Below are 15,178 nucleotides of genomic sequence, written 5' to 3'. Positions count from 1 at the left end.
TTAGATGATCCCAATTTTGTTGGCAACATCCAAAGCATCATAGTCAGGAGTCAGTCTAACATATGCCTTCTTCTCTCCCTCAGGCCTGATCAGAGTATTGACCTTAGCCACATCAATGTCATAGAGCTCCTTCACAGCCTGTTTAATTTGGTGCTTTCTGGCCTTGACATCCATAGTGAATACCAGTGTGTTGTTGTCTTCTATTTTCTTCATGGCTGACTCGGTGGTGAGGGGGAATTTGATGATGGCATAGTGGTCAAGTTTGTTTCTCCTAGGGGCGCTCTTGTGAGGATATTTGGGCTGCCTCCTAAGCCGCAGTGTTTGGGGCCGCCAGAAGGTGGGTGATGTCCAGATCTTCTTTTTCTTGTGGCTGTGGACACCTTTCAACACTGCTTTCTTGGCCTTCAAAGCCTTTGCTTTGGCTTAAGCTTTAGGAGCTTCCTTCTTCACCTTCGGCACCATCTTCATGAAAAGGTATAGTCTATATCTTAAGAGATAACATTTTCCTAGGACTCTTGAAAACATTCTTCTATGTCTCATTTGTTAAGACAGCTCTGTGACAACGTTCAGAAACAGGTCAAGTACTTTAAACTTTGCCCTCTCAATGATGTAATGTTTTTAAACTAAATACAGATTTTTTTTTTCCTCATGAACAGAAAATAGTGTTAAAATCTCAGATAGGACTAGTGATGAGAAAGGCATGCTGATCAGAATATTGTTGAAAATATGAAAAAAATAAAGATTTCTCATTAGGCTAGGCTATCGTGGTAGGCAGGGTGCCCACAATGTTCTCTCTTTAAAACTAGGCTTTTCTATTCCCACACACATCCACTTCATCTGCTACCCCTCAGGGTGAATGGTGATTGCCCCAATCTCCTGATCTTGAGAAAACAATGCATGGGAAGTGGGTCAGATGGCCCAGGGCCCAGGGAAAATGTGTCTGTCTTGTCTTCTCTAGGCAAGATGCAGAGGGAAGCTTATAGAACTGGAGACAGGCTTTCACTACAAACTATGAAGGAAAGATCAATTATTTCCTACCAGTCATCATGAAGACAGCAAAAACTAACAACTTCACTTTTGTGCCCAGAGTCCAAGCAGAGAGAGCAAAGAATAGCCAGGCGCTGACGAGCAGCAACAACCAAATGATAAGGAGCATTTGGAAGAGGGCGCTGGTGATTAAGCCGGCTGTTGGGTTTGACAACTGAAAAAGGAGAGAAAATGTTCTTAGTGTTCCAATGGGAGTGTTAAGCTTTATCTAACCATTATTCCTGGGCTTCCCTTGTGGCTCAGCTGGTAAAGAATCCGCCTGCAGAGCAGGAGACCTGAGTTCAACCCTTGTGTTGGGAAGATCCCCTGGAGAAGGGAACAGCTATCCTCTCCATGTTATTCTGGCCTTGAGAATCCCATGGACTGTGTAGTCCATGGGGTCACAAAGAGTTGGACACAACTGAGCAACTTTCACAACCATTATTCCCAAGAAAATGCCAACACACACTAGCATTAGAGCCACTCTTCTTCGTTTAAGACACTGTGTGTTAATGGGCTTTTTATTTTGTAATATCTGATTCACTTATATGGCTGCTTTATAAGGGTGTGTGGTCGGAGCACAAAACCAAGATGCAAATTTTCTTTTTTGAAATAAAACTTTTTTTTTAAGAGAAATTTTAGGTTCACAGCAAAATTGATTGGAAGGTACTGAGATTTCCCATTATTTTCTGCCCCCACAGAGGCATGGCCTCCCCCATTATCAACAAAAGGGGTACATTTGCCACACTGATGAACCAACAATGACACATCATGATTATCCAAGGCCCCTGGTTTATGTTAGGGTTCACTCTTAGTGTTTTATATTCTATGGGTTTTTCTCTCTGTGTCACTTCAGTTGTGTCCAACTCTTTGTGACCCCATGGACTGTAGCCCACCAGCTTCTGGCCATGGGGATTCTCCAGGAAAGAATACTGGAGTGGGTTGCCATGCCCTCCTCCAGGGGATCTTCCTGACCCAGGGATCGAACCCAGGTCTCTTATACCTACCTGCATTGGCAGGCGGGTTCTTTACCACTAGCACCACCTGGGAAGTTCATATGGGTTTGGATGAATGTAAATGACATGTGTCCATCATTATGATGGTATTTTCATGGCCCTAAAAAATTCTTTACATAAGGATTTAATTTTTAAGATGAAGCTATTTTTGTGAACATAGAAAAATACTAAAATTTGGCTTTTCAATTCCAAATTAAAATTTTTTTTCACTTCATTTTTCCCAGTATTGTCTACAAATTCCATGTGCCAGACCAATGTACCAATGGTTTTGTTTATTAAACAAGCTTTCTTAATATGTTTGAAACTTCTCCTGAAAGATCAAATAATTACAATATTTTCATCATCGTTTCTTGCTCCTTTTCCCACCCCACCCTCTGCATTGCTTCATTTTGGGGAGATAATTCCTGGCATGCTGCTTTCTATGCTGTGTTGTGATATAGTACAGTTTTGGCTGAAAAACCCGGTGCGGGACCAGCAGAGTGCACACCAAGATGGTTGGGTAGCAGCCTCTACCTCCCCTGTTAAGGCCTTCATTAAGCTCTAGTAATGGGGCATTTTCCTGGTGGTCCAGTGGTTGAGGCTCTGTGCTTCCAATGCAGAGGGTGTGGATTTGATCCCCGCTCAGGGAACTAGGATCCTGTGGAGTGCAGGCAAAAAAAACCCTCTAGTAATGGACTCATCTGTTTTTTCTCATCTGTCCTTCACTCCAGGACTGTGAACTGTAAGAACAGGGGTTGTTTTGCTCACTATTGTATCTCTAGCACTTAGAACAATGCCAGAAACCACAATCGATACACAGTAAACATTTTTTTAATTATTGAATAAACCATTATTGGTGAGATCATTTACTCTGTGATTCTGAACTGCTTATCTGTCTTCTTTTGACCAGCCTTCTAGATGGCCTACTTGAACAGGACTTGGGGAACAAGGGTGGTCTCATCACTGACCACTCACTCTCCCTACAGCAAGAGTTGCATTCAGCTAAATGATTCCCAGAGATAGTGGAAGCTTCTATTAATAGTCTGCAGTGACTCAAAGAAATGATAGCATTTTTAAGCTTGAGGAAATATTGGGTCTATGCAGGCTACAGCAAGCAGTAGCTGAATATGCAGTGTCCTTCATTTTGTTATTTTGTTGCGGAAATTTTGAGACGACAGCAAGTTTCATCAAGCCCCATAGAGGTTGAAACAGGTATGCAGCCATTTGCATTATTCCTGGGATCATGGTATTTACCAACTTGCTTTTGGCAGTGACTAGCTTGTTCACATAAATTTCTGAGGTGAACTATTTTTCAGAATTGTTCTCAGAAAGTAACACCTGTTTCTGACCATAGGCAACTGAGCATCAAAAGAAAAAAGGGAAGACAAGGGGGAATGTTTTCCTGGATGTCAGCACAACACACCTGGCTGTATCCATCACTGGGAATTTACACCTTAAGATTCAGTATCAAGTATAAATCACTCTCAGAGTGGATCTTGCACTTAAATCAGTATAATTCATTTATTAACATTAAGTTACCAGGAGGGATCCAAGTCTCTTTTAAAACTCACACATCAGGAACATCCCTGGTGGCCCAGTGGTTAAGAATCTGTCTTGCAATGCAGGGGAAATGTGTCCAATCACTAGTTCAGAAGCCAAGACCCCACGTGCAGCAGAGCAACAAAGCCAGCATACCACAACTACTTAGGCCCACGTGGCGTAACTAGAGGGTCCAAGCGTCTCAACAAAAGATCCTGCGTGACCCAATGAAAACCTGATACAAATACATAAATATTTTTTTAAAAAAACCCTCACCTTGCACTTTTTAAAGTCAATGACACAGATCTTGAGTACAGTAAATTCTGAAATTTGGCAAGTGTCAGGTTCTATGTCCGTGGATGTTTCAAAAAATAGAACTACAGTCCCATTTATGTTGTAACAATTCTCATTTACTCTTTCCGCTAAACTTGATCCAAACTGTGTTACTTTTTAGTCACTGGTGCTTCATGTCAAGAAAGAAATTCTAAAAAGGAAAAAGAAAGAAATTCTAGTGACAAAAATAAGTTGCGTTCAACTTGGAATTTCATAAGATTATTCCATTTCCAGCAGGATGGCAGACTAGATACCCTAAATGTCTCTCTACTAGAAACAAAATGATGGATAAAATAACAGGAAAGAAAGAAATATTCAGGTCTCCTAACTAAGTAAAAACCCTCTCTGACAGAAAATAACAGCCTGACTCTCACAGAGATTTACAGCCTGAATTGTGATTTGCAGTTTGCCACTGGATCAAACAAATAAATAAATAAAACTTCTTAAGATAACAATTTTATTTCATATGGTGATATTGTCTCCTAAATGGTTGGCAGAAGAGAGTAAAATCTAGGACACAAAAACTACCATAGATAAGATCCAAGAAACTTTACATTTAGAATAGGTAAACAGCAAGGTGTATAGCACAGGAAACTATATTCAATATCATGTGATAAACCATAATGGAAAAGGATACAAAAAAAGAATGTATATATGTGTATAACTGAGTCACTTTGTTGTACCGCAGAGATTGACATAATATTGTAGAGCAACTACACTTCAATTAAATTAAAAAAAAAAAAAAAAAGACCCAGGGAAAAGGAGTAATTCACAAATGAGTTTGCACAATTCCTTGCACGAGGAAGCAAGGCACCATAAATAGGAGATAGCAGAAACAACAGGGGGAAAAGATCCACAAAGGCTTCTGATGTTGGAATTATTAGACACAGATATAAAATAGTTATATTTAATATGTTTAAATAAATAAACATGAAAGCTCAAAATATGAGTAAAGAACAACAAACTCCACAGATGAACAAACAGATTTTAAAGAGAACCAAACAATTGACATGTACACACTACTATATTTAAAATAGATTACCAATAAGGACCTATTATATAGCACAGGAAACCCTGTTCAATACTCTGTAATAACCTAACTGGGAAAAGAATTGAAAAAGAAAAGATTCATGTACATTATAACTGAATCACTTTGTTGTACACCTGAAATTAACACAACCTTGTTAATCAACTATACTCCAATATAAAATTTAAAAAGTTTTAGTAAAATAAAATGCATGAGTGAAAATAAATACATAAATAAATAAAGAGAACCAAACAGAATTTCTAGAGATCAACAATTGAATTGTAAAATATCAAAATGGACAGGAATAATCAGTTAGCTATACCAGAGGAGAGAATTTGAAAATGGGAAGAAACACACAAAAAAATTCAGGAAATATCCCAGACAGAGATGAAAAATATGAAATAGAAGTTAAAAGGCATGGAGTATAGCGTAAGGTCTAACTATCATTCCAGAATGAGGTACTAGAGTAGGTAAGGATGTCAGGATAATGGCTGGGAATTTCCCAGAATGCTTAAAAGGCACAAATCCAGAAAAACCAAATGAAAACAAAACAAAAGCAGGATGGGGAAAAAAGTATTCTATACCTAATCATAGCTACAAAACACCAAAAGACAAAATGCCTTCAACAGTGCACAGACAGAAGATGCATCACCCATAATGAAACAGCAATTAGACTGACAACTGACTTCTCAACAGCAATGAGAGAAGCCATCTTCAACAGGCTGAGATAAAATGATTGACAACCTATTATTAATACCTTTAAGAAAATAATTTTCAGACAAATAAAAACTGAGAGAATTTACCACCAAAGAACTCACCAAAGAATTAAAGGAAGGACTCTATTTCAATAGAAATGGTAACAAATACTTTGGTAATATAAGGATAAAATAAACAAAACTGATTGTTTATAATAAATGATTACATTGATTGTAATGTTATAAAAATCAGTGGGAATAATTAGCCTAAAACACCATTATAGTACCTTACAAATAGTGAGAGGGTGGAGGGTGATCAGAATTAAAACATTCTAAGGTTGACACTTCCCTGACAGTCCAGTGATTAAGACTCCATGCTTCCTTCCACCTGGCAGGGTGGGTTCAGTCCCTGGTCGGGGAACTTAAGATTCCTAATGCTGCGTGACTAAAAACAACAATAACAAAACTCCAGAGTCTTTGCAATTCTTGGAAGGTAAAATTAGTGAACAACTATAAACTCTGACAAGGGTTCACATTAAAATAATCAGAATAACCACCAAAATAAGAGACACAGAGCTTATTATTTCTAAGTTAGTACATATGAAAGATTCAAATAAGGGAAAACTTAATGAATTTGAAAGACAGCAATATTAAAGAAGAGAGGCAGAAAGGCAGCACAAAGAGAAAGGATATAATAAGATTTATTTCTCAAGTGGTTGCAAACAGTGTGTCTGTCTATGTGTTGCTGAAGTTCTGAGAGAAGAAAAAAAAAAAGCCACCTCAAATCTTTTTAGCTCAAAACTTTATGAATTTTCTAGCCAAAGATTTTTTAATTGTTATGGATTTTAGATCTCACACATGAAATATACTTTTCTTTTGGAAAATACCTAAAAATCAAGATTTTAAGAATGAGATCATTCTCTATTGTTTACTTCTTGGATCATCCTGTTCATCAACCAAAGGAACCCGGAATCTAACACTCTGGCAAAGTTATTCTATTATTTATTTTCTAAGTGTTATCACATGTCGCAGAGAATAGAAAGAGCCCATTAAGTTCCCACCTATTTAAATGAACGGTAGCTCTCCCACATACTCAAACACATACTCTCGAGCGATCCATAAGTCTGTTTTAGGCTCTCTTTAACAGTGTGCATGATGAAACGGGATTTGAAGTGCTCAGCCTCTTCAGCCCTCAGGAGTCACTGAAGTGCTTCCAAGCAAGACAGCCAAGTAAGCAAGGGCAGTTCCTTCTGCTAATCCTCTTAACGATTGCCACAGGGAGGAGGGTTCACTTCAGTAAGTTCTTGTCGCCTATCAATACGAAATCATAAAATGTGAGAACCGAAAGAGACCAGAGGGAACTTTTGGTCCGATCGTCTCTAATTCAACAACTGCAAAATCTGAGACGCCAAGAAAGGAAGTGTACTAGCTAGTTAATTGGGAAAGAAAAAGAACCCATGTTTCTTAACTCCCTCCAATTCAGGGCTTTCCATTCCTCCCCCACTTTCTGCTTATCATTCTGTTGATAACCGCTTAATAAGAAGGATACAGGCTGTTGACTGGAGGGAGCTTTCTATTTTCAGGACTCATCAGAATGACGGATTCTAACTTTTTGGGGTCATTAAGCTCCGGGAAACAGATGCAGTGTGTCCGGGTCCGCATCCCCTTTCTGAGACACATGAGCACGCTCTCCTGGACAGCCCCAGCCTGTCCACGGGGAGTTGAAGGCTGATCCCAGCAGAAGTGGGGAACCTGGGGGCTGGCGGTCGTGCTCACACTGTCAGCTCGTTTCCCAAAGGCAGCATCGAATGCTCCTAATTCTTGGCCACATTTCCCCCAGTCATCATTTAAGTGAAGTGGTCTTTTATATTTAGACAAGATGAAACTCTTCCTTGATGTTTCCTTTCATTCTGCGCATGTGAAATACTGAACATAAAGAGGGTCGAAGATAAGCAAATGAAAAGCCCAAAGGATGGGAAGTGGTTTCTCTGCAGCAGTCCAGTGAGGTGGGACTGTTTATCTAAAGAAGAGACAGCTGAGTGCAGAAAAAATACATTAAGGCGGAATTGCCTCATTAAAAAGCAACATGCTCATCTTTAAAGTAATTTCAAACTTGAGTTTCTGAAATGTCATATTGTCACCAGAAATAATAATAAACTGTATCTTTGATAAATTCTGTATTTTTGTGATTAGCTCTGTAAGAAATGGTCGGTGGGTTTTTCCAAGTAGCTGTACCATTTTGAAACTATTAACAATGTTTCCCCACATTATTGCCAGCATTTGATATTGTCACCTTTAAAAGAAATGAACACTTTTGGTAATTATGTGCTTCTTATAGCCTAAGAATTTTTTGTCTAATCCAAGGTCATAAAGTTTTTCCCCAAGTTTTCTTCAGGGAGTTTTATAGTTTTAACTCTTATATTTAGATATAACCTTGATTTTTTTAATCTAAAATTAAGTGTGAGGCACAAGCCAGGGAATGGACTTAGAATCCCTTGGCAAAAAAAAAAAAAAAAATGGTGGGAGGGGGGAAGCTTGGTCAATAGTTGTTAAGGCAAATAGTATTTTTGTTTTGCTTTGGTTTTGCAATTTACAAGTAAAACCAATAATCATTTCAATATTTCTCAACATTCTGTGTGTAATACACACAAGTAGGAATTGTGGACAGGGAAGAATCTCAAGAAGTAGCAGACCCACTGAGCTTTTTCCTAATGTGTTTCCATTTAATTAAGAAGATGAAACATGAGCATTTGAATAATAGAAACTGTTTTAAAAGCTGCACACATTTCACTGAGAAACATAATGTACAGAACCAGTGATTCTCAACAAGGAAGGAGTCAGGTCCTTCTATGCAGATATATCAGAATCACCAGGAAGATTTTCAAATTATATATGCTTCCCATCCCCGGCCCCTGCACATACACCTACACACACACACACACACACACACACACACACACACACACACACACACAGCCACATGCTGAAATTCGGGCAAAAACCCTCCCGTTTCCAATTGAGGGTAATATTGGCCGCTGTTACAAAAAGGGCATGTTTTAACTCTCAGACAGGCTTCGGGAAAAGTTGTGAATCACTGCTCTAAGTGGTTTGGGAGTTGTCTACCGAAGATCCGTGGCTGGTTTTTAATTGCATCTTAAAACATAGGGTGCAGATAGACAGAGAGGATGGAGATCATTTCAGGTTTTTTTTTTTTTTTTTAATAATTAGGAGACAGGGAGGACAATGACCAGGAGATGTTTACTTTCCTCGGAGCACATGTTCAAGCAGGGAGATGAGTCTGGAAGGATAGGTTAGGGTTAAATTGTGGATTATAAGCTCCATAAACATAGGGGCTTTGCCTATCTTGTTCACTTCTAGATGCCCAGCACACACAACAGTGCCTTGCACACCACAGGCCCTCATGAATGTTGAATAAATGAAGTCTTGATTGTCAAATTAAAAATTAAGGACACCATTTTCCATAACCTAGACAGTGTAGAATAACTGCAGACAGTCACGGAGACATTAAACCTAGAGTTCCAGCAAGAGATGAAGGTGAACCCATAGGTATGAGAAGCTAAGGTGTAGAGAGAAGGCAAAAGTCAAGAACCAATATCCTGGAAACAGAGAAGGGGTGAGGGTAAATAAAACAAGATAGAAGGGCTGTTAGGTAATAAAAACAACAAACATAAAATATCACTTTATAATTTACAAACTCTTCCATATACATAATAACAAGTAAGAAAGGCATTACTTCTCCCATTTTACATAGACTTCAGTGGTGGAATAGTAATAATAAAACATTACCAACTTGAAGATAAGAAAACAACCAAGCCAATTAAAGAAATTAAAAGTAATATTAAGAATAAGGGGTGAATCAATCAGGAAACAAGACACACCGGAATTTGAAAAGGGAAGGTTTTATGTAAAGAAGTATTAACTTAGGAGAATAGCTTTAAAAATGTGTAAAGAAGACTCTAAAGTATACCTAGGGCTGCTGGACAATGCCTAAGGGAGAGAAAACCTGGAGAGGGTTCACTCTCCAAGAGCAGGGTTTAGCTCTCTTAGAAAAGGATGCTTGCCACCCCCGGGATGACAGGGGTGTTTACTGGGTTGTCTGAGGCAGAGCTGGTCCACAGTCACCAGGCAGCAGGAAACAATCTTCCAGGGTGCGGATGCTCCGAGGCCGACCGGCGGATGCATTGAGAGGGTCTGGGTACCACTGCGGTCGAACGTCTGGAACATGCCAGGGTCCAGGCGGGAGAAGCACGGTGAGCGGCCAGCTGGGCCTGGGCCGGGCTGCCAGGTCACCAAGGGACGTTGTGTGGCGAGTGCGGAGCGCGCTGGATGTCCTCTTTCACACACAATCTTGCTGAGTCCTACGGCAGGAACCAGCAAAAGCGTGAACAGCGCCCGGAGCCCAGACGCCTCCTTCCTCCTGCAGCGTCTCTCCAGCGCCCTCTACCGGCCAAGCTTAACATCGTGCCCAACCTGAAGAAGAAAGGCTGGAGACACCCCCAGTCCATCGGGAGTTGGCAAGGAACAAAGCGTAGCTCTGCTGGTTACTCGACCTTTTCCAGAATGTCTGTGCATGACTGAGCTGTTCTCTAAGTTCCCGAAACCAGAGGCGTTGAGAGAAGCGGAGTGGGGAGAGGAAGGAGCAGTGATAAGAAGCCGCAGGTTAACATTCAACCAACCTGAGAGGAAAGGGAGAGATTTTATATCTCAGCATGTCCATATAAAACCCCAGAAGGCAGTAAAAGTCGAGCCTGGGTCTCCTCCCTAAACCTGGTCTTTCCCAACAGCAAGAGGCACTGAGGATTTTGACTGACCAACTCATAGTTATTTGCTCACCTGCCTGGCCAGAGAGGTGGGTGACTCTGATGGGTCACTACATCATTTGGTCACGAAATAGGTGGAGGAAATTTTCCCAAAGGGAGGTCATTAGGATGAAAATAAGGGACAGGAGTGCCTAAAAGCCTCTGATCTCTATTATGGGGGCACAGATGAAAATGGGATAAGTCCGTTTCTTTGCAGAAGGCTTTTTGTTGCTGTTTTGTATTTGTTGTTACTGTATTATTACATTAACATGCTTTTGTGAGCCCCATATTAACTCTAGGTAGAGCTGGATGGGAATCACTAAGCGAAGCCACACAAGCCTGACTCTGTCAAAATGCATCAATGGGCTCCCTCTCTCACTCACTGTGACCATACAGCAGTGAGGTTTTGAAATAGTGGGAATCTTCCATTCTCTGTTAGCTGATGCCAATGATATGCGAAAGCAAAAGGCTTCTAACCCTTAAATCCTGCTCTGAAGATAAGTTAGAAATGCTACTGGGCTGAGCTTAAATGTTGTTGCTTTTGTCTTTAGGCAGTCTGAGGTTCAGTAATGTGATATCCAGTTACCCGAGTGAGCCATGGGTACCAGTAAGAAACACAGGGGAGCCTAGCTCACCACACCCCTTTGTCCCTGAACTGGATCAGAAGAGTTTCAACAGCATCACGTCTGGGGCTGGTGCTGACATCTGTCTCTGTGAATGTGCTGGCTGTAACAACTCACTATTCATGCGAAGAGATCCAAACTCTTCATGGCAAGCCAGACACAGGTGCTATCATTGGAAAATTATTCTATTATCCAATTCCTCCATATGCTTTCCAAGGGAACATAAACCAGTTTCAGGTAAGCATTTAAGTATCTTTAACCATATGTTCAGCACTGTGTTCTTGCAGTTATTAAAAATAAACAGGGGTCATTAAAAAGAATGAAATCGTGCCATTTACAGCAACATGGATAGACCTAGAGATTGTCGTACTGAGTGAAGTAAGTCTGACAGAGAAGCAGAAACATTGTATAATATCCCTTATATGCAGAATCTAAAAAGAAATGGTAAACAGAAATAGACTCAGAGGCTTAGAGAATGAACTTATGGTTCCCAGGGGGAACATAGCAGGGTAGGGAAAGCTAGGGAGTTTGGGACGCATAGATGTACACACTGCTATATTTAAAATGGATAACCAGCAAGGACCTACTGTATAGCACAAGGAACAAAAATTTTAAAAATTTAAAAAATAAATGGTTCAAGCTTTCCAAGTTGTCCATGTAATAATTTATATGTAGGTATCTCAGAGCCCTAACCAAGAAATGAAGTTATTTTAAATGACTCATAAATAAATTTTCCTATAAGGAACTTAGTTCAAGAAGAAAAACAATTCAGTATTTGAATTTAATAGAATGTAACATTTTTAGGCACAAGTCTTAATTGTCAATCATTAAATAGCTGCTAGGTTTTGGTAAACTTTTTTTTAGTGTAACACTTGTCCAAGTAGTTTAATAAAGTTTAATGTTTATTCTATGATTTCTACTCAAACTTTGTTTTTCATAAGGACTTTATGAGCCTGAGATGAAAGAATGTCTATTTGCAGGGTTTAAAAATACTGGTTTATGATTAAACTTGACGTTTCTATCTCAACAGAGATCTTTAACTCTTGTTATCAGTCCTCTGTCACAGGAACAAAGCAAGCAAACAAACATTAAAACGTCTTCCAAGTTCTTTATTTCGCATGTAACTTAACAGGTTACACTGGTTCATAATGTTAGACTGCCAAGATGGCTAGAATATAATGCTTCTCTCAAGACCTTGCAAGGACTGCCTTTAGAAGATGAAGGAAGAGATTTCCAAATCATGGCCTCGGTGCCTGGGGATTTCTGTCTCCAGCAAACGCAGTCTCCATCACCTCTACCCTTCATGTGCAGGGATGACGTAAAGGAAACAAGTCTGATTCCTTCTCCAAGTGGGTGAGTATCCTCATTTGAAAAAGTACCAGGCCAGCTGTGTGAGGTGCTCAGCCCAAGAGTGAGGACAGGACATGAAGAAGTAAACCTTGCCCTAGAGAAAGAGTAGGGAACAGAAGACCACCACAAAAGGAAGAAGACACGTTTCACAATGCTGCTAATAAACAGGCTCTTGGAGCGGAGTTTCTTATGATAATTGCTTGAACTGGAAGACAAACTCTCCAAATAACTGAACTCTTGGGAAGTAAGTTTTTATTTCTCACACCATTTTATTCTATGCTCATGGACCACACACTGAGAACAGTCCTCCTTTTCTCTTTCAAAAGGCAGCAACCTGAATACAGGTGAGCCTTGTAAGCGTAGAATATGTCAGAATATTATAGTAACAGTAAGGGAGGAAAACTGGGAGACTGGGCAACAAGAATGAAGGGGTAAAAATGAACATTGTATATTTTATGTGATTTTCATTTTTGTGCCTTGTAACTCTTTTATTGTGTTCGTGTATTACTCACAGTTTATAAGGTGCCTTTGCATGTACCATGGCATATTTTTTTGTTCATTTATCTACTCATTCATTCATTAAGAATTTAGTGAGTGCTTACTATTTGCCACATCCCAAACCCGGGAGCAGGAGATAACAGGAATAAATTGCTGCCAAAGAACTCAGTCTGATAGTGCAGTAGGGTATGTAGGAATGTAATAAAGAAACTGTATACTGTAATGGTCTTTACCTTTCTGGCTTAGACAAAATCCACTACAATATTGTAAAGTAATTAGCCTCCAACTAATAAAAATAAATGAAAAAAATAAGGAAAAAGCAAAAAAAAAAAAAAAAGAAGAAACTGTAATATTGTGTAACGAATGCAATAACAGAACCATATGAAATATGTAGAGGCTAATTTGCAGCAACATTGATGGACCTAGAGAATATCATACTAAGTGAAATGTCAGACAGAGAAAGACAAATATCATATGATATCATTTGTATGTGGAATCAAAAAATAATACAAATGAACTTATTTACAAAACAAAAACATAGAAGACAAAGTTACAGTTAATGAAGGGGAAAGGGAGGGATAAATTAAGAGTTTGGGATTAGCAAATACACACCATATTTATAAAATATATAATAAACAAGGTTCCACTGTAGAGCACAAGGAATTATATTCAATATCTTTCAATAACCTATAATGGACAAGAGTAGGAAAAAGAACATATATGTATTTGTATATATAATATATAAACACTCACATTACTGTACATCTGAACCTAACACAACATTGTAAATCAACTGTACTTCAGTCAAAAAGAAAAAGTTATAGAGGCTAAATTAGTAGCTTAACCCAGCTGAGGGTAGGATGTTGGCAAAACGTTTTGGATGAGATCATGTCTATGATGGATTTTTAAAGTTGAAGTTAGCTAGTCAGAAAAGGAGGCACTATAGTCTCAAAGAAGGACCTCTTTGATGGTTATTAAAGCATTACGCAGAATGATATGTGCGGGAAACCACACAAAATTTGGCATCACTAGAACACAGGGTGAGTTGGCCAGTGGCGGGAAATGAGGCTGGAGAAGTTAGCAAACCCTGGATCTTGAAAAGCCTTGTGGGTTCCATGGCACATTTGAAGGTCTTAGGTATGAAGCGAAGAAACAGAAGCCTTCAGAACAGAATCTAATCACTTCACCCTGGAAATAAAATCTACTTTCTTTGTCTTAAAAGACCTTAAAAAATTTTTTTTTATAATTTTGGGTTTAGCATGCCTATTCATTTCAACAGTAAACCAGGGCTGTATGATGCTCAGATCCTGTCTGGATCTGTGAGAATTATTATTTGATGTTTCATTCAGTAAAAACAGGACCTCCTAGAGACGCTAGCCTCACAACCCCAACTCTGGACTGAGGTCAAATCAGGGTCTATTACTTAAAAGAGTGTATTTAGTAATTGCGGGAACTACGAGTCAATACTTCCATTTAAGAGGAGATCTGCTTGTAGACTTTTGGATAGCAGCCATCCTGACTGGCGTGTAATGGTACCTCATTGTGGTTTTGATTTGCATTTCTCTAATAATGAGTGATGTTGAGCATCTTTTCATGTGTTTGTTAGCCATCTGTATGTCTTCTTTGGAGAAATGTCTGTTGAGTTCTTTGGCCCATTTTTTGATTGGGTCATTTATTTTTCTGGAATTGAGCTTCAGGAGTTGCTTGTATATTTTTGAGATTAATCCTTTATCTGTTTCTTCATTTGCTATTATTTTCTCCCACTGAAATGTTGTTGTGAAGTAATTAGCCTACAACTAATAAAAAAAAAATAAAGAGGAGATCTGCCATTCATTTAGATGAAAAAGATGTGAGATAAAGAAGTATAAGAGAGCAAAGCAAAAGGAAGGTGCAAGGAAAAGAGGGATACAGGAGGGTGAAAGGAAAAGAAGGATGCAAGGAAGGAAAAGACATGAGGTAGGATGAAAGGAAGGCCACAGGGCAGAACACAGGGATGGGAAGGATAGGAAAGGTCTCAGGAAAAGAAGAGAAGGGACAGGAAGGAACAGGACAGGTGCAGTGGAGTGAAAGGCTTTATTTTTGTGCCAGGTGACTTGCCAAGTGTCCTATGTCAGTTCATATTCAAAATATCTAGGACTTCCCTGGTGGTGAGTGGTAAAGACTTTGCCTTCCAATGCAGGGGATACGGGTTCAATCCTTGGTCAGGGAGCTAAGATCCCGCATGCCTTGAGGCTGAAAAAGCAAAACATAAAACAGAGACAGTATTGTAACA

General features: G+C 39.3%; 1 pseudogene; it reads right to left on the bottom strand.

Annotated features, from left to right (window-relative positions):
• LOC136159493 (large ribosomal subunit protein uL23 pseudogene) lies at positions 1–468 on the bottom strand (annotated as a pseudogene).
• Positions 469–15,178: the final 14,710 nt, after the last annotated feature.

This window comes from Muntiacus reevesi, chromosome 1 (assembly GCF_963930625.1).
Source record: "Muntiacus reevesi chromosome 1, mMunRee1.1, whole genome shotgun sequence".
NCBI lineage: Eukaryota > Metazoa > Chordata > Mammalia > Artiodactyla > Cervidae > Muntiacus > Muntiacus reevesi.
Note: the sequence above shows the minus strand (reverse complement) of the source record. Positions and strands in the feature narration are given on the sequence as shown.